At 42.1% G+C, this 25,623-nt stretch overlaps 1 long non-coding RNA gene across 1 annotated transcript in view; it reads left to right on the top strand.

The window, feature by feature from the left end:
- The window catches only part of LOC134299393 (uncharacterized), a 114,798-nt gene extending 89,876 nt beyond the window's left edge, over nucleotides 1–24,922 (top strand). The window contains exon 5 of the long non-coding RNA XR_010006593.1: nucleotides 22,958–24,922. This is a non-coding gene — a long non-coding RNA (uncharacterized LOC134299393). The remainder of the gene's footprint in view (nucleotides 1–22,957) is intronic.
- The last annotated feature ends 701 nt before the right edge of the window (nucleotides 24,923–25,623 follow it).

The raw sequence follows: 25,623 nt of genomic DNA, 5'->3' as shown, positions 1-25,623 counted from the left end.
TGAAGTTGTGTCACTAGATTTTAAAGTTATGCATTATATTTATATTGCTGTGCATGTGCCTTTTTGTTGAAAAAAAGGGTCCATTGTTTATCTGCCAGTGCGATTCTGACCTTTGTCCCCTCAGTAACAGACTCTGCTGTCAATCAAATTCTCCTTATACATTGATAAAACATAGGTCCGTGAATAACTGTCTGATTGACATCTCTTCAACAATGATTTTTTAAAAGATAGCTATCCATAATGTTTAGCATATCCAGTATTATTTGTCATATTCTCTAATCTATGCATTCCTTTAAAATGTTAAAAATAATGGTTTTCTCTTTGGATTTTTTAAATGAGGAAACATTCTAGTGTATTTGCAAATAAAAATGTCTTTCCAAGCTATGTTTTATTGAATATTCCGTTATAGAATATGAAGGGAAAAAAAACACTTTTCAACTAATTGTACACAAACACCAAATCCATTTTTGATGTACGTATCTGTCAGTGGGTGCATCTTCTACACCATAAAATTAGTGCAGTTTGGAATTACTAGTTTCGTGAGGCATCGGAATTCTTTGGCAGAGAATTCTAAAGATCTTGTAAAACTGTAACTCCCAAAATCCCATAGCATTATTTAGCCATGGTGATCAAACTGCATTCATTTTACACCCAAGGATTCTTTCCCAATATACACATGTTCATGTGCGTAACTATGGTGCATTCAAAACCTGTGTTTCACCTTTGTTTTTTTTAACTACTCTATATACAATCGTTAAGGCATACTTACTACCATCTATATATATAAAAGAGTGATGGCATCAGGGCAGTGGACAAAACAACAAAAGTACAGGCCCCCCAACCTCAAAATTTGACAACACAACCCATCATCCATGGCACTAGGTTGATACAACAAAAAGAAAAGAAAAATAAAGTCCTAATTAGAGAGAGAGTAATAATTGTTTTTATCCAATTGCTGCCAGTTAGAGTGATAAGCTCCACCCACTTGGTTCCCTAGCAACCTACTCAGCTCACGAGACAGGCACAGTTAGGCCTCACTTAGGCATTTTCCATAGATTATCTGATTTTAACTGGATTAAATGGCAGTGTAGACTCAAGGCCCTTCCACACAGCTATATTACCCATTTATAATCTTATATTATCTGCTTTGAACTGGATTATCTTGAGTCCACACTGCCAGATAATTCACTTCAGTGTGCATTTTATACAGCTGTGTAGAAGGGGCCTCATATAATCCAGTTCTAAGCAGATATAAGATTATAAATATACAGTAGAGTCTCACTTATCCAACATAAACAGGCCGGCGGAACGTTGGATAAGTGAATATGTTGGAAAAAAAAGAGATTCAGAAAAAGCCTATTAAACATCAAATTAGGTAATGATTATACAAATTAAGCACCAAATATCATGTTATACAACAAATCTGACAGAAAATGTAGTTCAATACTCAGTAATGCTATGTTGTAATTACTGGATTTATAAATTTAGCACCAAAATATCACAATGAATTTAAAACACTGACTACAAAACATTGACTACTAAAAGGCAGACTGCGTTGGATAATCCAGAACTTTGGATAAGCGAATGTTGGATAAGTGAGATTCTACTGTAATATGAAATAATTACTGTGGTAATCCAGAACAACCCAATTCTGCCATGGAGGACACAATCCAAGCACGCCCAACAGATGGCCACCCAGCCTCTCAATAAGAATAAGAATAAGAATATTGTACAATCCTAAGGTTAGCAGATACCCCTAAGGATCATCCAATTCAACTTCCTTATATCATGCAGGAGGACACAATCCAACCACTCCCGACAGATGGCCACCCAGCCTCTCAATACTAATACTACTACTACTAATAATAATATCATACAATCCTAAGGTTTGGAGTTACCCCTAAGGGTCATCCAGATCAACTTCCTTCTACCATGCAGGAGGACACAATCCAAGCGCTCCTGACAGATGGCCATCCAGCCTCTACATAATAATGATGACGAAGAAGATGATAATAATAATAATAATAATAATAATAATAATAATAATAATAATAATAGAAGCATAGAATCCAAGAGTTTGGAGAGACTCCTAGGGGCCATCCAGCCCAACCCTTTCTACTATGCAGCTGGACACAACCCAAGCTTTCACAACACATGGACAACGTATAAATACTATACAATACTAAAGGTAAAGGTAAAGGTTTCCCCCTGACGTTAAGTCCAGTCATGTCTGACTCTGGGGCCTGGTGCTCATCTCCATTTCTAAGCCGAAGAGCCGGCGTTGTCCGTAGACACCTCTAAGGTCATGTGGCCGGCATGACTGCATGGAGCGCCCTTACTTTCCCGCCGGAGCGGTACCTATTAATCTACTCACATTTGCATGTTTTTGAACTGTTAGGTTGGCAGGAGCTGGAGCTAACAGCAGCCGCTCACGCCGCTCCCGGGGTTTGAACCAGGGACCTTTTGGTCTCCAGCTCAGTGCTTTAATGCACTTCGCCACCGGGGCTCCTTATACAATACTACACAGGGACATAGACCCCCTCTATCCTCACCACTTTCACAGTACACAAATAACCAAATGCATACTAAACATAAAGACAACCATACAACAGACATTCAATACCACCACTACCTCAACAAGTTCTCACCAACACCACCAGACAACGCCACAGCAACGCGTGGCCGAGCACAGCTAGTCTATATATATAAAAGGATAAAGTTGCGGGCGCAGTGACTATAACAACAAAACTAAACATCCCAGAAATACGAAATTTGGCAACACAATGCAAAAGGCTTGCCTCCAGGTTACAACAACACAACCACACCACAAAACCACAATCCAGACCCACAACACTCACAACAACGCATCATGCGATAACAACACAACTAAACGCCCCAGAAATACAAAACTTGGCAACACAATGCAAAAGCCTTGCCTCCCAGTTGTAACAACACAACCACACCACAAAACCACACAGGACCCACAAAACTCACAACAACGCATCGTGACTATAACAACACAACTAAACGCCCCAGAAATACGAAACTTGGCAACCATAATCCAGACCCACAACACTCACAACAACACATCATGCGATAACAACACAACTAAACGCCCCAGAAATACAAAACTTGGCAACACAACGCAAAAGCCTTGCCTCCCGGTTGTAACAACACAAACACACCACAAAACCACAATCTGGACCCACAAAACTCACAACAATGCATTGTGACTATAACAACACAACAAAACGTCCCAGAAATATAAAACTTGACAACACAACACAAAAGCCTTTTCTCCCGATTGTAACAACACAACTACACCACAAAACCACAATCCGTACCCACAAAACTCACGACAACGCATCATGACTATAACACAACAAAACGCCCCAGAAATACAAAATTTGACAACACAACGCAAAAGCCTTGCCTCCCAGTTGTCAGAACACAACCACAACACAAAACCACAATCCGGACCCACAAAACTCACAACAACGCATCATGACTATAACAACACAACTAAACGCCCCAGAAATACAAAACTTGGCAAAACAATGCAAAAGCCTTGCCTCCCGGTTGTAACAACACAACCACACCACAAAACCACACCGGACCCACAAAACTCACAACAACGCATCATGACTATAACAACACAACTAAACGCCCCAGAAATACGAAACTTGGCAAAACAACACAAAAGCATTCCCTCCCGATTGTAACAACACAACCACACCACAAAACCACAATCCGGACCCACAAAACTCACAACAATGCATCGTGACTATAACAACACAACTAAACGCCCCAGAAATACAAAACTTGGCACACAACTAAACGACCCAGAAATACAAAACTTCGCAACACAACACAAAAGCCTTGCCTCTCAGTTGTAACAACACAACCACACCACAAAACCACAATCCAGACCCACAAAACTCACAACAACGCATTGTGACTATAACAAATACAACATTTGACAACACAACTCATCCACCTCCCCAATCCCTACATTCACACTTGGCCTCCAAAAAAACAATTACAATAATAACAATAACAACAACAACAATAAGAATCAACACCATTACAGGCAAGAAACAGCCAGGCACTGAGGCTGAGAGGCCAGTCAGTGCTACACTGGGCCTCCAAAAAACAATACAGTAGCATCTAACTTATCCAACCTTCATAATCACTACAACAACAATAATAATAAACACCTACACAGGCAAAACAAAAAAAAGACTATTGTACCACAATAAAAATATAAACCGCACTCAGCAGAATCAGACATTACAATTAACAACAAACCAAAGACAACAGGGATCTCAAGCAATTATCAATCAAGACAAAAATTGAAGAAGGTAACAGACTTCAAATACTACGACTAATGTGAGTATAAAGAAGGGTGGAGGTCACAGCATCAATACAACCTAATGTAGACTGACCAACACCACCAGACTAAGCCACAGCAACGCGTGGCCGGGCACACCTAGTAGAAACATATTTTCATTGCCATCACCTACCTTCTTCCATCCTTTCCCTCCCTCCCTCCTTTTTGTTTTCTTTCTCTCACACACACATCTTGTTTATAGGCATGTCTGTCCAAAGAAGCATATCCTGAACAGGGTGCTAGCTTACATGGCAAAGGGACCTCGGCTTTCGAAAAATAGTCAATGTATCTCTCCAAGGTCAAGATATCCAAAGTGGCCCTTGGACATGTTGCAGTTGTCTCCCTGGGCTAGATGATGGGTGAGAAACTTCAGTGGTTGTTGTATTACAATTCCCATCTTTTCATCAGGGATGATGGGAACTAGAGTCCAAAAACATTAGGAAAGATATGTAGTGTTGCCTCCATGATCAGCATTCTCTTGTTGCTGTGACTGGCACCCATGTATTACCAGACATAGCATGTCAGGGAGGAAGGCGACATGAATGAGGCCATTTGGGAAGCCTCTGTCAGGCCGAGGCTCTGCATGATTCCCAACTGGCTTCATTCACAAAACCTTCAAAACTGATAGGAGGGGTTGGGGGCCTTGTGAATGAATCCACTTGCAAACCACATGTGACTGAGCCGGGGGGGGGGGGGGGGGGGTGGAGAGAGAGACCCCGAGAGGCACCAGGGAGGCAAGATCCATGGCTAAGCGATAGGAACAACTGGGTCACCAGCCAGATGCTCCCCATCCTTCTCCAGGCACACCACAGAGCTCAGAGCCTGCCACCACCTTTTGGAAAAGCTTCTTCAGCTCTCTCTCTCTCTCTCTCTCTCTCTCTCTCTCTCTCTCTCTCTCTCTCTCTCCCCCCCCCCCCCCCCCCCCCCCCCAATCCAGCCTTTTCACAGGTGGGTTTATGTGCGCGATTCTAATACACCATCGAATGTAATGTATGCCTCAATTTTGGCAATGTAATTTAGCCAAAGAAAGGTGAGGATTTGACTCAAGTAAATATGGTAACTCCTTCCCCCTTAATGCACCAATAACATTAGGTAAATGTAAAGGTTTTCCCCTGACGTTAAGTCCAGTCATGTCTGACTCTGGGGGTTGGTGCTCATCTCCATTTCTAAGCCGAAGAGCCAGCGTTGTCCGTAGACACCTCCAAGGTCATGTGGCCGGCATGACTGCATGGAGCGCCGTTACCTTCCCGCCGGAGCGGTACCTATTGATCTATTCACATTGGCATGTTTTCTAACTGCTAGGTTGGCAGAAGCTGGAGCTAACAGCGGCCGCTCCCGCTGCTCCCGGGGTTTGAACCTGGAACCTTTTGGTCTCCAGCTCAGTGCTTTTACACACTCCGCCCCTGGGGCTCCCCCAATAACATTACACAGGCATAAAAAGGTGAAAGGTATCTTGCCTCTTCCAGTCTTGTCATGCTCAGAGGGGGTAGATGAATAGGAAGTAACAACAAAGAGGAGCTCAGCAGGACAAGCAGGGTTTTCAGTCAACCCTTGATGGTATACAGGTAGCTGAGGATGGTAACCCCTTACTCTGGTCCTTAGATGGGCCCCATTCAGTGACAACCCTACAACATTGAACTGCACCCCAATGTTAACAGATTCCCCTTACAATGGAACCCTGTAACGTTCCATCATCTCTTGATTAACAGTGTGTAATAATTTGACACAACCTCCTTGATCTAAACCAGTGGTTCTCAACCTGTGGGTCCCTAGATGTTTTGGCCTTCAACTCCCAGAAATCCTAACAGCTGGTAAACTGGCGGGGATTTCTGGGAGTTGTAGGCCAAAATACCTGGAGACCCACAGGTTGAGAACCACTGATCTAAACCATCATTTTCAACATAAAGGCTTCTTTCACATTTGCCTTTAATAAGGTACGATATCCTGAGATATCTCTTAAACTACATATAACTGTAGCATACACAAAAACGTGTGTGCACACCGCTCACACCTAAGAAACTGGAGAGCTTTGTTGGTTTTCTGGGTGTTGCACTTCAGATTTGGGGGAAATTATCAGTCAGGGCAATAAATATTTCAGGCAGTTGACAACAATGAAAAGTAATTAAGCCAGCCCCAGCAACAGGTGTTGTACGAGGAGATGCTGGCTTTTATCATGAAGTCAAGGGGACGTGTGCTAGGCTTGTTCATCCCTTTCTCATTCTCTTATTCACACAAATCCCCTGTGGAGATGATTTCAATGCCAACATTTATGGGTTATAACAAAACCACATTAAATATGTATCTGACACCTAGTAACAAACTTTGTATGAAAGCATCTATTCTCAGCCTGTGGTTATGTAAAAGAGGACTTATGGTGCAATTTGGCATGAGAACTTAATAGATCAAAAATCATAGAGCATTTCTTGTCGATTTCAGTATTAAAATGTGTGCTACTATGCCTACATATACCTATACTACGTGACATGTATATATCTTTTTAATAATGTTAAGTAGAATGTCACTTTCTTTAATAAAGGGGAGAAAAGTGTAACCTATTTCAGGTCCAACCAATAAGGATAAACAGTAGCTGATTTAGTCCAGCATAGATGCAAATTATGCATGGCTGTTATTTTCTTTTCTTTATGTTCTTAGTGTTCATCTGTAAACCTGTCTTTGCACATTCTTCCTGGTGGTGGTTATGGATAATGTTTTCATCCCCAACTTGCCAACCACCAAGGCTGCAGTGATCATGAGCCGGGCTGTGGCGCAGGCTGTTGAGCATCTGCAATAAATCACTCTGGTCATGATTTCGAGGCCAGCCCATGGCAGGGTGAGCACCCGTCAATTAAAAATAAAAAATAGCCCCTGCTCGTTGCTGGCCTAGTAACCCGAAATATAGTTGTATCTATCAAGTAGGAAATAAGGTACCACTTATAAAAGTGGGGAGGCAAGTTTAACTAATTTACGACCTGGAATGAGGAAGTGCCGTCAGAGTGGATGATGAAGCAGCTGCTCCCCCCTGTGGCCAGAATTGAACATCCCCTCAGGAGAAAGTTAAATTGCCTCTGCGTCTGTCTGTCTCGGTCTCTGATGTGTTTATGGGCATTGAATGTTTGCCCTATGTGTTTATAATGTGATCCACCCTGATTCCCCTTCGGGGTGAGAAAGGCGGAATATAAATACTGTAAATAAATAAATAAATAAATAAATAAATAAATAAGCAAGATCCCTACTGCAATTCACTGTTGTACTAAATATTGTTGGCAGGAGGGGCTGGGAGCATCATCCTATTGTGTCTAATAGAATAGACCTCCATTTCTCAGTGAGGCTGCTGGTTATTAAGGTATTTTTGGAGATAAGGCTAGGAGATGATACTTAGACATTTGTAACTAAGTTAGCAACGTAGTAGATCAGTCAGTATATATTAAATATTCTTGGCAGTGAAACTGTTCTTAGGTTAAGCGGCCCTTTTGATCAGGCTTCTTATCTGAAACAGCCTTACACCTTGCCAGACCTTGCTTGTGGTCCAGTTTTCAGCTCTGGAAGACTTCTGTTGCAGCAGGCCACCTCTGAATGGTCAGACTGCTGTGCGAACTGGGAGCACTGGATTTTTCAGGTGTGTAAGCAGCTCCAGTGGGAGCCAGGAATCAACCCAGGAGAGCAATTTAGGAATCAACTTGGGATAAGCAGCACACCTAGAAAGATTATAATCGCTCTAGCAAAATCCCATTCTGAAGAGGAAGGCTTTCTCATCCCACCCATTCAGGATAGCAAATGGAAAACCTAGAGTGGTGGAACATACTTCACCAGCCAGAGGGTATTAACCCATAGTGTTCATTGTTTTCATCCCCCTCCCCCTCGATGGATTGTCACCTTGCCGTGGTGAGGGGGCTTGCGTGTTCCGATGAACCTGTGGGCACTGGAGTGATGCACTCCCAGGAGTGGCCGCAGGGGAGGTTCCAGACCAAGCACAATCCGAAGACCCAAAGACCTCAACGGCGGAGCAGGCGGAGGATAACATGGTACATGTTACAACGGCTGTGAAGGCGGAAGAAGGCTGCAACAGACTGAGAAGCCACTGTCGTTGTGTTAACCACACCACTGCTGGAACCTCACTCTGTGAAGACTGTGTGTTGACCGGCCGTGCACCGACCTCCACACATTAAAAAAAATCACGCACAGGCGTCTTCCAACAAAAATAAAAACAAACCTACAAAAGTCCCATGGCGATCAGCGAGTGGCGACGGGGGCAGGACTGTGAAATCTGGAAGCCCCTAGTCACAGACTGGCACATGGGCGGTGGATATGGACTCAGTCGTTCTACCTCAAGGACCGAGGCAGTTGAGTAGTCCGGCAGCTGTATCCATGACTGAGCAGCCCTTTTTAGGATCCGCTCTGCTCACCCCACACGGGGAAGGGGCTAGAAAAGGTGCCCTAAACATAGTCTGCCTCTCCTACCCTGACTGGACTGCCGCGTCCAGAGGGGTCACCACTCTGCGGCCAAAAAAGAAAAATGAACTTTGGAACATGGAACGTACGGACATTGTTAGATAACACTGACAGCGAGCGCCCCGAACGCAGGACTGCTCTCATTGCAAGAGAGCTGGGACGCTTCAAGATCGACATAGCAGCCCTTCAGGAGACCCGGAGAGCAGGAGAGGGGCAGCTGAAGGAAGAAAAGGGAGGCTACACCTTCTTCTGGAAGGGACTACCTGAAGAAGAGCGAAGAAGAATACACGGAGTTGGCTTTGCTATCAGAAACGACCTGGTGAAGCACCTGACTGAAGCACCCACTGGCATCAACGAACGACTTTCAACCCTCCGAATTAACCTTGCCAAAAACCAACAGGCAACCATCATATGCGCCTATGCACCAACTCTAGATGCTGACGAAGACATCAAGGAAAAATTTTACTGTCAGCTGGATACCATCCTATCGGAGATACCTAAGGAGGACAAAATCATCCTCCTGGGGGACTTTAACGCAAGAGTCGGAAGGGACTCTGACCTGTGGCCAGGGATCATAGGAAAAGACGGGGTCGGAAACAGCAACTCGAATGGCATCTTGCTTCTCACCAAATGCGGAGAGCACAACCTTGTCATCACCAACACGCTCTTCCGCCAGAAAAACAAGCTCAAGACATCATGGAAGCACCCTCGGTCAAAGCATTGGCACCTCCTGGACTATGTTATCACACGTGCCAGAGACCGCCGCGATGTGCTTCTCACAAGAGCCATGACAGGTACTGATGACTGCTGGACAGACCACAGGCTAATCCGATCCACGATGGCTATCAAGATCGTCCCCAAACGCAGACTCCAAGGAAGAAAAACAAGGCGAAAAATGAACACCCAAGCCCTTCAGGAGCCCTCCAAACGAGCCCTTCTCCAAACAACACTCAAAGATCATCTACCCACAGAACACCCCGAAAATGTTGAGGAACATTGGAACAAACTGAAGACCTCCATCATCACAGCCTGCGAAGAAAGCATTGGATACCTAACTAAGAAACATCAAGACTGGTTTGATGATAACGACAAAGAGATCCAACAGCTGATTGATAACAAAAGGAAAGCCTTCCAAACATGGCAGAGAGACACCAACTGTGCTGCCAAGAAAAAGATCTATGCCAGTGCAAAAGCTGAGGTCCAAAGAAGGACCAGAGAACTCAAGAACATCTGGTGGACAAAGAAGGCTGAAGAAATCCAACACCTTGCAGATACCCATGACGCTCAGGGATTTTTCAAAGCCACAAAGATCATTTATGGACCAAGAAACCATGGCATACAGCCCCTACGCTCATCAGATGGAACCAAAATTCTGAAGGACAAAACATCAATTGCACTACGTTGGAAAGAGCACTACCAGAACCTGCTGAATCGCAGCTCCAATGTGGCCGAAGAGACCCTCTCACAAATCCCGCAACAACAAACCAGGGATGAGCTTGCAGCACTGCCTAGTTTGGAAGAAGTCAGCAATGCCATCAGCCAACAAAAAAACAACAAAGCTAGCGGACCTGATGGGATTCCCGCTGAAATCTTCAAAGAAGGTGGACCTGAGCTGATGCAACAACTCCACCAGCTCATTGAAAAGGTGTGGATGACCGAGAAAATCCCAGCAGACTTCAAGGATGCCACCATCATCACCCTTTTCAAGAAAGGGGACAGAACAGACTGCGGGAACTATCGTGGTATCTCCCTTCTAACCTCCGCCGGGAAAATCCTCGCAAGAATCCTTGCAAACCGCCTTCTCCCTGTCTCAGAAGACACCCTCCCAGAATCCCAGAATGGCTTCCGCCCCTCCAGAGGAACAGTGGACATGATCTTCACTGCTCGACAGCTCCAAGAAAAATGCAGGGAACAAAACCAACCTCTGTACATGGCATTCATTGACCTTGCAAAGGCATTCGACACAGTGAATCGCAGCGCTCTCTGGACCATCCTCCAAAAAATCGGGTGCCCTGACAAATTTGTGAACATCCTGCGGCTCCTCCATGATGACATGATGGCAACAGTCTTGGACAGCAACGGCTCCCAAAGTGACCCATTTAAGGTTGAATCAGGTGTCAAGCAGGGATGTGTTATTGCCCCCACCTTATTTTCCATCTTCATCGCTATGATACTTCACCTTGTTGATGGGAAGCTTCCCACCGGAGTGGAAATCATCTATCGGACAGATGGCAAGCTATTTAACCTCAGCAGACTGAGAGCCAAAACCAAGGTCACCACAACATCTGTTATAGAACTCCAATATGCTGATGACAACGTAGTCTGTGCGCGTTCAGAAGAAGACCTACAAGCCACTCTAAACACCTTCGCAGAAGCATACGAGAAGCTCGGCCTCTCACTGAACATCGAGAAAACCAAAGTGCTCTTCCAACAGGCACCAGCTAATCCCTCTGCAAAGCCAGGAATACAGCTTAACGGTGCAACATTAGAAAATGTTGACCATTTCCGCTACCTTGGTAGCCACCTCTCCACAAAAGTCAACATCGACACTGAAATACAACACCGCCTGAGCTCTGCGAGTGCAGCATTTTTCCGTATGAAGCAGAGAGTGTTCGATGACCGGGACATCCGTAGAGAGACCAAGGTGCTTGTTTATAAAGCCATTGTCCTCCCAACCCTGCTCTATGCCTGCGAAACGTGGACTGTGTACAGACGTCACACCAAACTCCTGGAGCGTTTCCATCAGCGTTGTCTCAGGAAAATCCTGCAAATCTCTTGGGAAGACAGGCGGACAAATGTCAGCGTGCTTGAGGAAGCAAAGACCACCAGCATTGAAGCGATGCTCTTACGCCATCAACTCCGTTGGACTGGCCACGTTGTCCGAATGCCCGATCACCGTCTCCCAAAGCAGCTCCTCTACTCTGAACTCAAGAATGGGAAACGGAATGTTGGAGGGCAGGAAAAGAGATTTAAAGATGGGCTCAAAGCCAACCTTAAAAACTGTGGCATAGACACTGAGAACTGGGAAGCCCTGGCCCTTGAGCGCTCTAATTGGAGGTCAGCTGTGACCAGCAGTGCTGCGGAGTTTGAAGAGGCACGAACGGAGGGCTTAAGGGAGAAACGTGCCAAGAGGAAGGAGCGTCAAGCTAACCCCGACCGGGACCGCCTTCCACCTGGAAACCGATGTCCTCACTGCGGGAGAATATGCGGGTCAAGAATCGGTCTCTTCAGTCACCTAAGAACACACGCCCAAGATACCAAGGTTGGAAGACCATCGTCCTCGAACGACGAGGGATCGCCTAAGTAAGTAAGTAAGTTTCATCCCCCTGTATCATTGCTAAGAATTAGACATTCATATGGGTAGAAAATAGAGTGATTCATTGGCACTTTTCATTAGGAATATACCACTTCATTGCCTGAAGCAGAATTACATTGTCTGACAGAACTTCTGCCTTTCACCTGTTAAGTGGTGAAAAATTACCCATCTGTTCAGGGCTTTTCTTTTCTGGATTAAGCATTCAACCTGGTTCATGTTGTTGCTACTTGCTCTTGTGCGCCCTTGGGTGCAATATCATAATGGAGCCATTTTCTCCAACTTTGTTCCCTCCAGTTGTTTTGGAGATAAGTCCAGAAGATGATACAAATAATGATACAAATCTTATTTGAAGTGCAAAAAAAATGAAATAACAATACAATATTTAAAATGAATTATAGAGTTGGAAGAGACCTTGTGGGCCATCCAGTTCAAACCCCCTGCCAAGAAGCAGGTAAATCGTATTCAAAGCACCCTCGACAGATGGCCATCCAGCCTCTGAAGACCAATTTTAACCAACATAAACTTACCAGTATTTCAATGGAAAATGTGAGCCTGATGGATGATGAGATAGTCAAGTTAATTAGGATTGTTGTTGTTGAGTGCCTTCAAGTTGTTTCATACTTAGGGTGACCTGAAGTCTAAAATTTATGGTGGAAGGTGGGTAAATGACCTGGGAAAGCTGCATCTGGCCCATGGGTCTTAGTTTGGGGACCCTGGTTGAAGGCTTCCAGAGCTCTCTGTGAATCAGTTAGTGGTTATCTTGGCTTATGGAGTGTAAAACGATGCCCAGGTTCTTGACTGGCATGTTTTTTAAAAACCCTCTTGTCCTCCCTGAGCAAACATAAATATCTGTGCAGAGAATTAATAGATGCCTCTATGCACAAGCTCAGAAAAAGTGAAACCACATGCACATCCAGGAGTTACACAAGCATGTAAATGCTGAAACTGCCAAGGAAAAAAAAACTACCTTGTTTTTTGTTGTTTTGTGCCTTCAAGGCATTTCCGACTAATAGCAACTCTAAGATGATCCTACAATGGGGGCTTCTTGGCCAGGTTTTTTCAGAGGGTCTTTTTTTGAGACTGAGACACTTGTCAAAGAACACCCTGTAAGTTCCATGATGGAGAAGAGATTTGACCTCTGCTCTCCACAGTCATATGCAAACCTCAAACCACTAAATGAAAATAATTTAGAGCACACAAACATGAATTTAGATCAGATGAGAAAGCCAACAGGCTAGCTCTACCATTTGGAAGAGTGTGCCATCTCTCTTGGGCAGGAGATGCCCCTGGTGCAGCCATGCTAATCATCGTGTGCCACTTGGACATTCCCTTTTACTGTGAATGCCATGCAGCCTCTCTTGCAGTTCCTAACCTCATAAGCATCCCACAGATATGGTGGAGGACACTGTCCTCTTATAGCAATAACATTATGACATAATACCATGGCAATTAGATGTTGATCCTTCCTGTTACATATTTCTTAAGTAACAGAGTTAACTTATGCTCATGAAGAAGCCAATATAGCCAGCATTTGAATAAAGATTGTTTGAAAGAGCAAAGTGGTGAAGAGTTTCAAAGAAAATCTAGAGAGCTCGGGCTTGGCAAAATGGGATGTCAGTATCTCTATTATGTAGATTATCTGCCAAAAAGACAGCTGTTCTGTTGGCCCGAAAGTGAAATGAGTCGAAACTTTAAGCCTGCCACATAAACAAGTGCCTCAAAACCCATGCCCATGTAAGAAGCACATGCTTTGCTTTTCATGCCTCACAATGGCTGTCCCACATCAACTTTTCTCCCCCCCTTGTTCTTCAGGTTTCCTGCAGTCTCTTGACTGTCTCTGTCACCCACTGCCAGATGGGAAGTGAGAGCTAAGCTGATCCACCTCTTTGTGGTGGAAACCCCCAGAGCTTCGGCTACAGGTTACTGAAGCGCTCATGAAAAATTCAGAGCTGCTATAACAAGCTTGCTGAAAGTAAAATGTGTGTCACATTATCCAGCCGACCTTTTGGATAGTGTAGAGAGTGCTCCTGCAGCAAAACTTTTATATAGAGATCACTCAGGGGATGATTCATGGGACAAAATTGATCCCTGATGTTAGCCTATGATGATAAAGGGTCAGGGAGTGGGGAGACACATCTCCCAGAGAAAACTCTATCGTGTGGTATAAAGGGAGACTTCTCTTTTTATGACACAGTAAAGAGTATGCAACAAGGACAATCCATACCACCACTGGGCAATACCAAACAAAGCCACTGTCGTTTGACTTGCAAGTTCTGCTTCTTTATTTTAGCTTGAGAAACAAATTCAGTTTCAGATAAGCTTTTGGAGGCCAGGCCAGTAGTGGTTTGGGCAAAAAAAAAAAAAAGGTTGGATGCAAAATTCCATATTTCCCTTTCTGCTGGTATTTAAGCCTTAAGTGAAGCATTTCAAACTTTTGGAAAGGAAAATATTTCTAAATTACTAATTTGGTGGTAATGGTATGAAAGCTTAGGAGGGTGTCATCAGAAAGAAGGGTGATCTAGGAAAATCCAGATCGGCAGATTAGTGCTGCAGGAGAGCAACATTTGGCTTGACAGACAGATGTTTTTCCCCACCCTTTCTCTGCAAACTTATCCTGGAAACAGGGCTTGCCCAGGACTGCCCCCCCTTTTTTAAACAAAACAATAAATTGTACTCCTTTCCCTAAGTCAAGTTGCATAATACTAAGGGCAGCCAAGTTATTTTGGAGCTCTAGGAGCAGAAAAGCTTATGGTAAAAATACAATAATAACCAATAACAAAGCTGGTGGTAAAAATACAATAATAACCAGTAAAAATAATTGAAATTACTATGACTTTTTAAAAACAGATAATGGATGGCCATTTGTTGGGAGTACTTTGATTATGCATTCCTGCATGACTGGATGGGGTTGGACTGAATAGTCTTTGGGGTCTATTCCAAATTTATAATCCTGTGATTTATCAGTCGTTTGGGCTACTGATAGGGAGAATGGAAGCAATCAGCTTGTTGACAGCTGAGCTTTTCCAATACACCTCCATGGCCAGCTAGTCTTTGAGTGGAGTGGAAATGTGTTTGAGTTACGGCAAACAATCCTCTTGTACAAGGAGATACTGGCTACCTCCTTATGTGACATCTTAACAAAGTAAATCTACTAATGCGGGAGTGATGAAACTATTTTCTTTGGGGGCTTGATTTATACCCCCTGAAGGCAGACTGGGGACATTTGTAGCCTCCAGACCCACCCCAAATTGAACATTAACCCAAAATATCCACTCAAATGAACACAACAATGTGATTGAGTCTTCTGTTGTCCCACTACTTCATCAACTCTCAGTACTCCAACTGTGAGAACTGGTCATATTTTGGGCAATTCCTGGAACAAGAAGTGTTATCACATCACTCCTAAACACATGCAGAAATGTCTGTGTAGCCTGCAGACAAAGTCAGAGGAAGTCGCCCTGTCCTCTCTGCAGTTGCCCAGCATTGTGTTGACATAACTCCCAACACAGTCCAAGCCAATATCTATCTCCTATCTCAGACAGCTGCTTCCCTCTAACAGAGGTTAAAGCACAACAGAAGTATATCCCATTATTCCAAGTAGATATGAATAATAGCCCTGTTAGACCACCTTGTTTAATTTACTGTAATGTGATGTATTATTACTTCCTGCTGTGTTTTTATATGATATTGACATTAACATTTTAAGTTGGGCAACATTTCAATAGCAAAAAGTTCAATAAGAAATGCTAGAGATGAGGAAACATTGTTCCTGCATCAGAAATATCTTATCTATATGACTTATGTAAATAAGCCATTCCTAGATACAATTTTTCAAAGGAAGTAGGTCTATGAAAAACAATGTTCTACTCTGAAACAACTTAGCTTGCAGACAGAAGATATAAGCTATTAAGCCCTCATCTTAGCTTTGTTTAACAAAGGCAAGGGTCTATTTGTATATAAAATATAAAGCAATAAATGAAAAAGAAAAGCAATGTATGAAGAACATAAATTAGATAACACGCAAGGGACAAGTTCCTGGATGTGTTCAATTCCTACAAATACTGTATTGTCTGGTTCTATTTCAGTAGAATATCCTATTGAAATTATTTTCTCCATCTTTCATAAAACAAGAATGTAGGGCCACACAACTGAACACAATGGAAATATTCATAAAGAAATAGGGTTTGTGGAACATCATATTATTAAGGAAGGAGTGTAGCTCATCTGTGCTGCATACAAAAATGTCCCAGGTTCAGTTGCTGGTAGGTCTGGGAAAAACCCTGGAGAACACCTGGTGGCCAAGTAGTGAATATGACGACTATAGATCACTATAACTTCAGTTTACAAACACTGCTTCATTTGGTTTGATCCAAAGAGGCACATCCAGGCCTTAAATAGTCTACCACCACGACCTCATCACATGCTGTGTTCTGATTCCCTGCACCACATGCAAAGCCACCTAGTCTCTGACTGTGAAGACCATCCAAAGGCCACAATGCTCTAGGCTTGTAATATTCTTGTTTCAGATAGAATTCAGGAAGGTTGCTTTTTTATACTACAACTGCCAGAATCATCTAGATAGCTTCGCAATTGATAGTGAACTTTGGGAGTTGTAATCTAAAAAGGTAACCTTTTCAAGCTTTGTACAAAATTAAAATGGGCCTACTTTGCTGTGGTGCCCAGGTTGTGGAATTCCTTCCTCTTGAAGACTTGATCAATGCTGCCTAGCTCAACTGGGTTGTAGAAACACCCTTTTACATTGTTTTAAACTAGGTTCTAAATTCTCATATCCAGTATTGCACAGATGAAAGGTAAGATGTATGTGGTCATGAAACTTTAGAATGTGGTTGAGATGACAACATTATTACTGAAAAAGAACAGACAAGCTAGGACAGGCATGGGCAAACTTCGGCCCTCCAGGTGTTTTGGGCTTCAACTCTGACTATTCCCAACAGCCTACTGGCTGTTAGGAACTGAAGTCCAAAACACCTGGAGGGCCGAAGTTTGTCCATGCCTGAGCTAGGAGATACTACAGTAATATGCTTCTGCCGGAATGTACTAAGAAGGTTAAGATTCCACCCTTTTCTCCTACTTTTGCACTCTGAACTCAGTTTGCAGCAACTGAAGGAGAATGAGAAACTGGGACATTTTAGAAATAGAGGGAAAAGTGGGATAAGGAAAGATTAACTGAGATAATCTCTACCAAATCAGGTAGAGATCTTTCATCTTGTTTGTTTCTCCCATCCATGAGATCTTTTGATAAAGAACAGTACAAAATATTTTGATGAAATCATGAATAAAATCATAAGGAGACCTGGATCTCACAATTCCATCCTTATTTGAAATGAGGTTGGAGTGTCTACTCAGATTGAAAATACAGGATACAGTATTTCTGTATGGTGGAGAAAAAAATGAGAGCACCTTGTTCATAAAAAGTTGACATTCGGATAAGTGTCCAAACCAGGCCATTTGGAGAAGAGTGAAAAAGGGTATTGTGGATATCCAGGTAATAATGGTCTTCCCAGAATTGTTTTTAAAAAAGTGTAAAAAAGCAAATCAAGGACACTCTTGTCTCCACTGATGAAGATACACTTCTGTTCAGTAGATAAAATATTAAAAGTTCATATTTATTTCTCCAGAATGACTTCTTTTGAAAATGAGCTGTGCAGGGCTGGAGGGTGTACAAAATCATCCACGGTGAAAGCAAAAAAATTCACCATGAAACTGATGTGAAAGCCTACTCTGGTAGAATGGTCCAATTAAGTTAATGAAAGTGATGAATAATTCACGGCCCATTTATTCATTTTAGCAAAGCCTCTGCCAGTTTATGAATGATGTCCAATTCTGTTGTATTTTTTTATTTTCCATGTCTTTATTATCCAACGACTTAATCCTCTGCTACCGAAAGTCTGTCTGCTTCTCCGGTCCTTCATTGTTTACAGAATGAATAATGGATGACTGATCAAACTCATGGTTGTTGGTCTGCCCATTGCACTTTCACCTTTTCATTTCACCTGTGATGCCATTTTCTATGCTCCTCTCCCCACTCCACTGCTTTGGCAGATTTCTTGCAAATTGTAGTATCCCTTACACATTTGGAAGATAGCAGAAATTTATTTTGATATCTAATGTGCAAGTGACTAACTAGGATTCTAAAGGACAATCTTAAAACATTTGGCACAGTTCATATCATGTTCTCATCATTACAGTTTTATGAAGCAAGCCACCAGAACAGTTGCAAATGGTTTCGTTGATTTTTTTTCAAGAAGAGAAGTGGACTTTCCCTTAAATCTCACCAACTTTTATATGACTTGTAAATGCAAGTGTGGCGCCTGTTCCAATTGTAAAATGGTATAGGTACAGGGAGATTAAAAATGAAAAAAAAAACCATAGTCTTATAGATCATTGACAAACCAATCCTCACAGTCAAATAGATGCAGAGATAAATGCAAAAGTGAACTTCGTTGCTATTGAACTTTAGAGGTGTTTAGAGAGAGGGTGGAACAGCTAGTCATCTGGGGTCAGACAACCCAAAGGAGGTCCTACAATGAGGAAAGTTTAGGCAGTAAAGAAAGAGAGAAAGGGGGAGATCTGTTTCATGGATATGAGTTATGGATTTTAAAACACCCTGTCTCTGTTGTTAATCTATATTCTTAATGTTTGTAAACCATCCTGCACCCCAGTGAAAAAGAATGGATATAATTGGGGAGAGAAGGACAAAGGAAGAGGAAGAAGAAGAAAAGCTGTTTTATCACATCTAAAGTTCTAAAGAACTGCAAATCTATTGTTTCCCTAGGCAGTATTTTACAGCAATAATTTAAATTTATAGTGTTATTCCTCTGATAATTTTATAATATTATAGACCTAAAGCCACTTGATAAGTCACCATCTATGTAAATTCCACTGATTTAATTGGTCTAGTTGGGCATTACAATTGAATATATAATCTACAGGACCGACCCAAGAAGCAAGGCAAAAGTCAGGATGGTATTGCTAATATTATATTTATTTATACCCTGCTTTATCTCCCCCCAAGGGGACTCAAAACAGCTTAACATAAAAGCATCAGTATAACCATTTAAAATATACAAATATACAAACATTAAAACAGAATTTAAAATTTCCCAGTTAAAAATCATTAAAACAAACTCAAAGTTAAAAACCACAGCATCCCCTGAATTGATCTTAAGAACCTTCATCTTTAAAAGACTGTCTAAATAAAAAGGTTTTAGCCTGCCATTGGAAGGACAGCAAGGAGGGGGTCATTCTAGCTTCCCTGGGCAGGCAGTTCTAGTGCTGAGGGGCAGCCAGTGAAAATGCTCTCCCTCTCATTTCCATCAACCAAGCTTGATATGGAGGTGGGACTGAGAAAGGGGCCTCTCCTGAAGATCTCAGGGCCCGGGCAGGTTAAAACAAGGTGATGCGGTCAGCCAAATAGTCTGGACCTGAACAGCCTAAGGCTTTGAAGGTCAGAACCAACACTTTGAATAGTGCCCAGAAACAGACTAGCAGCCAGTGGAGCTGCTGCAACAGGGGGATTGTCTGCTCACTGTAGGCAGCCAGTGAACAATCTGACTGCAGTTCTTTGGACCAGCTGAAGCGTCCAAGCACTCTTCAGAGGCAGCCCCACATAGGGCTGGGATGTAACTAAGGCATGTACCACCATAGCCAGATCTGGCTTCTCAAGGAATTGGTGCAGTTGGCGCACAAATTTTAATTGTGCTAACCTGGACCTCCAGGTTCAATGCTGAGTCCAGGAGGATCCCCAAACTGCAAACCTGTCTTCAGTGGGAATGTAGCTGTGCTGGATGCACAGACTGAATCCCTCTTCCTTGGTCTGCCCTCCAACTGACCAGGAGTACCTCTGTCTTGTCTGGATTAAAATTTCAATTTGTTTGCCCTCATCCAGTCCATTACTGATAACAGGTACTAGTTTAGGGCCAGTACAGCTTCCTTGGAATTACATGGAAAGGTGTAGTTGAGCTGGCTATCATTTGCATACATGTGACACCGTACTCCTAAACCCTGGGTGACTGCTTCAAGCAGTTTAATGTATATGTTAAACAGCATAGGGGACAAAACGGAATCCTGAGGAACACCACAAGTCAACGGCCGGGGGTTCGAACAAGAGTCTTCCAGCACCACCTTCTGGGTTTGGCCCTCCAGGAAGGACCAGAGCCACTGTAAAACAGTGCCTTCTAGTTCCATCCCAGCAAACTGACCCAGAAAGATACCATGGTCTATGGTATTGAACGCTGCTGAGAGGTCCAGGAGAACGTACAGGGACACTCCCTCTGTCTAGCTCTCTTCGTAGGTCATCCTCCAAGGCAGCCAAAGCTATCTCTATTCCATTGGCCTGAAGCCAGATTGAAATGGATCTAGATAATCCATTTCATCCAGAAATCCCTGGAGTTGGGAGGCCACCACACACTCCAGAACCTTGCTCAGAAATGGAAGATTGGACACTGGCCGATAGTTGTCCTTTATAGAGGGGTTTATGGATAGGCTTTTTAATATAGGTCTCACAACTCCTCTTTTAGGCAAATTGGAACTTTGTGTTGTTCCAAGGAGACATTGACCAACACCTTCACTGATTCTCACAGTCCCCACATACCCCACATACATCCATTTGGTACTCTCCAACTGTTCCAGTTTGGCAGAGGCAGTGCCTATTAATACTCTGGGTTGTTGTATGTTTTCCGGGCTGTATGGCCATGTTCCAGAATTATTCTCTCCTGATGTTTCGCCCACATCTATGCAGGCATCCTCAGAGGCCATACAGCCCGGAAAACATACAACAACCCTGTGATCCCGGCCATGAAAGCCTTTGACAACATATTAATACTCTGCTGTCCACTTTTTAGCTTCTTTTATAATATCTCAGTTTCTCTCTCCTTCTCACACTTCCCTTGTCCAGAGCTTATTCTATTGTTGCAAACTGTGTTGAAAGTGCAAAAGTAGTTTGCATCCATTGAACTCTGCAGGAGAGGAGAGGGAGAAAGATGTTTGCCTTTCTCTGTAGAGTCAGGCAAAAGCAGCCTCTCCTAACTTGTGTTTTCTTTCTAATTAATAATGTTTGCCATAATCTCATGTTGCTTGGTCACACATGTCCATTTTACTCTGTGAAGTGTTTGATGATATGGCATTCCTCACACAGAATTGAACCACAGAATTTTACATGGATATAGGCCATGTGTTATGCAAAGTTTTAGCCTTCAATAAAAGGGAATGGTAGGGAGCTGCTGTACTGATCATCTCAATCTCAGGAACTTTTCTCACTCTGCCTAATGATAGGGCCCGCCCTGATAACTTTTTTAAAAAAGGACTTAATGTATGGAACAAATTACATGGCATCACATTTACTCAACATTTAACAGAAATTAAAGTATTTTATTTTTACACTTGTTCATACCCATACACTGTAAAAAATGCAGCTTGCTAAAGGACAGCATACACATTTTATAACAGCCATAAAAGCCATTTTATAGTACTAGTGACTTGCTACAGGATGTGTTTTATATTGCTTTACCAGGACTTGGCTTTAGGCCTGATGCTTAACAACCAAGGCATGTTGTTCAAGCAGTAAAGCACACACCCTGTCGTGTGTTTCCCATTTATTATCCTCCAGTACTGTCTGTAACTGTATTTGAAACTATGCCCAACAACAATGGAGTTGGTGAAATATCAACCAGCGAAGTTTAGTTGCAAAACTCAGAACAAAACAACTAATTTTCTGATGTCAATAACCTACAAATATTTTTTTCTCATTTCTTAAATGTGTGTATTTCAGTGATTTTTTAAACCATGCTCTTTAGATGAAAGTGGTACCTGGAGTGATTTTCAGTGACCAATAATATGATGTCCCTTGGCCTTGGGCTTACTATCAAAAAGAAGTTTCAAAAAGGAAAAAGAATTGGGAGTAAATCCAGCTACTTCTAATTTTTAGTTAACGAGTTGGAAACTTTTGATTACTGACAAGAACAAAATGTAATCAGTCACAATATTCAATATGTTTAATTTTACTAAAATGAAGATTTTGGAATCCTCTGTGGCAAACAGATTATTCAGAGGCTGCATCTACACTGGGTGAAACAATCTAGAGTCACCTGCTCCAGAGGTGCTTCAGATACACCACAGGAGCACCCTAAAGACAGTTTTCAGTCCTGATAGTCAGCGGATCACCACTGGTGTCTTATCCTGGGAATCAGCACCTCTGTTATGATGGTCAGAAGCAGCCCCTTAACAGGGCCTTACTTCTGATGAGGCCACAACATGGCACCCAGCCATGCGATCACCACAAGCTGGTGATATACCAGTGGGATTTTTTGAGGTATGGATAATAGATGGGCTTGGATCCAGTCTGATCTAGCTGCAAAACATGAAAAATACCAGAGTCACTCCAGAGTTTCTAAGAAACTCCAATGTAAATTTTATTTACTTATCTACTTACTTACTTACTTCATTTATACCCCATCTTTCTCATCCCATAGGGGACTGAAGGTGGCTTACAACTCTGAAAAAATTCAATGCCTATTAAACATAACAATAAATATATCCCATCAACTAAATTAAAACAGTTGAGCATATACAACACATAAACAATAAAGAACATAAACAACACATAAACAATAAATAAATCTCATAAATCTATGAGATTAAAAACATAAAGTGCATAATTCCATTCATCCATCGTCCTTACTCATGATCCTTATTCCGACTGTGTCAAATTCCATGATAACTTATTCTTCAAAAGCTTGTGTACAAAGCCAGGTCTTTAATTTTTTCCCCCTAAAAACCAGAAGAGATGGGACCTGCCTGATGTCACTCGAGAGGGAGTTCCACAGCTGAGGAGCCACCACTGAGAAGGCCCTGTCTCTTGTCCCCACCAATTGTGCTCGTCTCATAGGAGGAGATGCGCTTGGTTGGAATCAGTACTTCTGCTTTGGAACTTGCCATATGTCATGTGTAACTGCTTGCCGTGGATTCAAGGTAAGCACATTATAGCTGGCCGGTGTTGTCATGAGGATGGTGTGTAATCAAAGAGACCAATATTCCAATCTACAAATAATGGTGGCAAGATTTTTTTGGATTAAAATGAACATGCAGCCCAATCCCATATTAACTCACAAGATCATCCCGCTGGTATATTTCAGACATAATGATAAATTATGCTTGCTGTTACATGTAAGATCTTTCAGCTGACAAATCCTACTGTTTCTCCTCCTTTGACATAGCTGCAAACTTTCACTATCATTTTTAATTGATCTCAGTATAAAGTGACATTTCAGCCTTAATCTGTGGTTAAATTTAGCTATGGATTCTTGAAAAAAACTTCATGAACTAGTTTGGCTTATTTGATAAAAACTCACCATAATTGTGTATGTTTAGACCTCATCCAAGGGAAGGCAATAGCCCAAGGCAGAACCTTATTTGCATGCCATTAAATATAGTTTAGCAGTTAGTCCAAATAAGTCCACCGTGTTCAAGAGGAGTTACACATAGGAAGGTAGGCATTAAAAAGTTTGTTTGTTTTCCTCATTTACCCCAAAGGTTAGATGCTAGGCAGTTTACTGCTCATTTTAATTTTTTTTTATTAAAATGTTTTTAGGAAAATTGCATAATTAAAGACATTTCAAATCCAACACTTTTAGATCAGTTGTTCTCAACCTGTGGGTCCCCAGGTATTTTGGCCCACAACTCCCAGAGAACCCAGCCAGTTTACCAGTTGTTAGGATTTCTGGGAGTTCAAGGCCAAAACTTCTGGGGACCCATTGGTTTAGATTGAGGCAGTTACTGAAGGCCTGCCTTCTGTAGCTATTTACCAACAGATGGAAGGATAGCAGAAAGAAACTTGGCTTAATGTCCCAGTAAATGGAGCAGCAATGTGTTCCAATCAAATATGTCTGAAGATACTGGGACTCAAATAGAGGTCTTTTCTACAGAACTTAAAACCTGGTTAGTCTCATGTGGGGAACCATATGCATACAACTGTGATCTCACTGATTCAGAATCAACACTTAAGACAGTTAATTTTATTTTCGGCCACTATTATTTATTCACACAGACTACAATCTTACACACAAACTTGGAAATGAAACCCACTGAAACTCCCTTCAGAACAGGCATATGTAGTATTGCTCTTTCAGTGTATTTTTGATTTATGCCTAGCCCTCAAGGTGACCTAGAATTCTAAGTGAACAGTGAACAGTGAAGCCAACTGCTATAAGACAGATGGAAGAGTATAGCAAGATTGGTCTTTTATTTTGTGGGGAAGCCGAAAAAGGCCTGCTTACACCGATGAAAAGATAATGAAAATGTTGGGTGCAACTGAAGGCAGTAAACACAACTTTCAATGTAGCTTTTGAGTAATAACCTAGGGTGCAGTGTGTATGATTCAAATTAACTTGCTTTCATAAATGCAAGTCCATATGTACAGAAAGTATCCTAATGAAGTTAGTTACCACAAAATACAAAACACACAGCATGGTGGTATCTTAATTAGGCTGGCTGAAAGGCTAAAAATAATTTTCACTTGCTTTCAAAGCTGTATGATTTCTTCATCAGGCATGGATGCTAAAAATCACACAGCAGATGAAAAGTGATAAACTGCAGCAAACGTAACTTTTTTTGAGATCTTGGCCATATCTGTCACATATGAGGATATATTTTTTCAAAAACCCATTGACAAGTTTTAATTGTTACAACATGGAAATGTACCTTCAAATCTGACAAGAGTTTTCTTAAGATACTCTTTTTCTGTCTATAAAATGGCTTACAATTTCATGCAGAAACACAGGTGGCCTAGATGTCAGATAACTAACTTTGTTGCTGTCAATGGAACCAACTTCAGATTACTGGGCTTTTTACTGCCCTGGCCTTCAGTTCGCTTCTGACCAAGAAGGGCCTGCATCAAACCATCATTCAAGACCACCTTATAACACTGACTGAAACAAACATTTCAAACAAGATCCAGATCTGAGATTCTGACATTGTCACTTTTATTCCCATGCATGGTTTTTAAAATACCCTTGCTTGATAAAGAAGTATGTAGGCTTCAAAGGTTAGAGTAAAGTGTTTTGCATTGTTTGGTTGGCCTGATACCATGATCCTATTGTGACATACATTTTGTATTTTTTTTTCAAAGATGGCAATTTTTTACAATATGTTCTTGATAAAAATAGGTTCTACTTTTCAATTCTCTAATGATGTTGTTTTCATCTGTTTTTGTTTTCTGCTTGGTTTAATTTTTTTAAATCTTCTCAGAAGCAACTTGAGAACATACTGCAAGTTGCTTCTGGTGTGAGAGTATTGTCATCTACAGAGATGTTGCCCAGGGAACGCCTCGATGTGTTATTAGGAGGCTTCTCTCATGTCCCCGCAAGCTAGAGCTGACAGACAGAAGTTCACCCCATCTTGCAGATTTGAACCAGCAATCTTCAGCAACCCAACCTTCAGGTTAGCAGTTCAC

This window comes from Anolis carolinensis, chromosome 5, assembly GCF_035594765.1.
Source record: "Anolis carolinensis isolate JA03-04 chromosome 5, rAnoCar3.1.pri, whole genome shotgun sequence".
Lineage (NCBI taxonomy): Eukaryota > Metazoa > Chordata > Lepidosauria > Squamata > Dactyloidae > Anolis > Anolis carolinensis.
The sequence above is the reverse complement of the archived record's forward strand: the minus strand, read 5'-3'. Positions and strand labels throughout refer to the sequence as shown.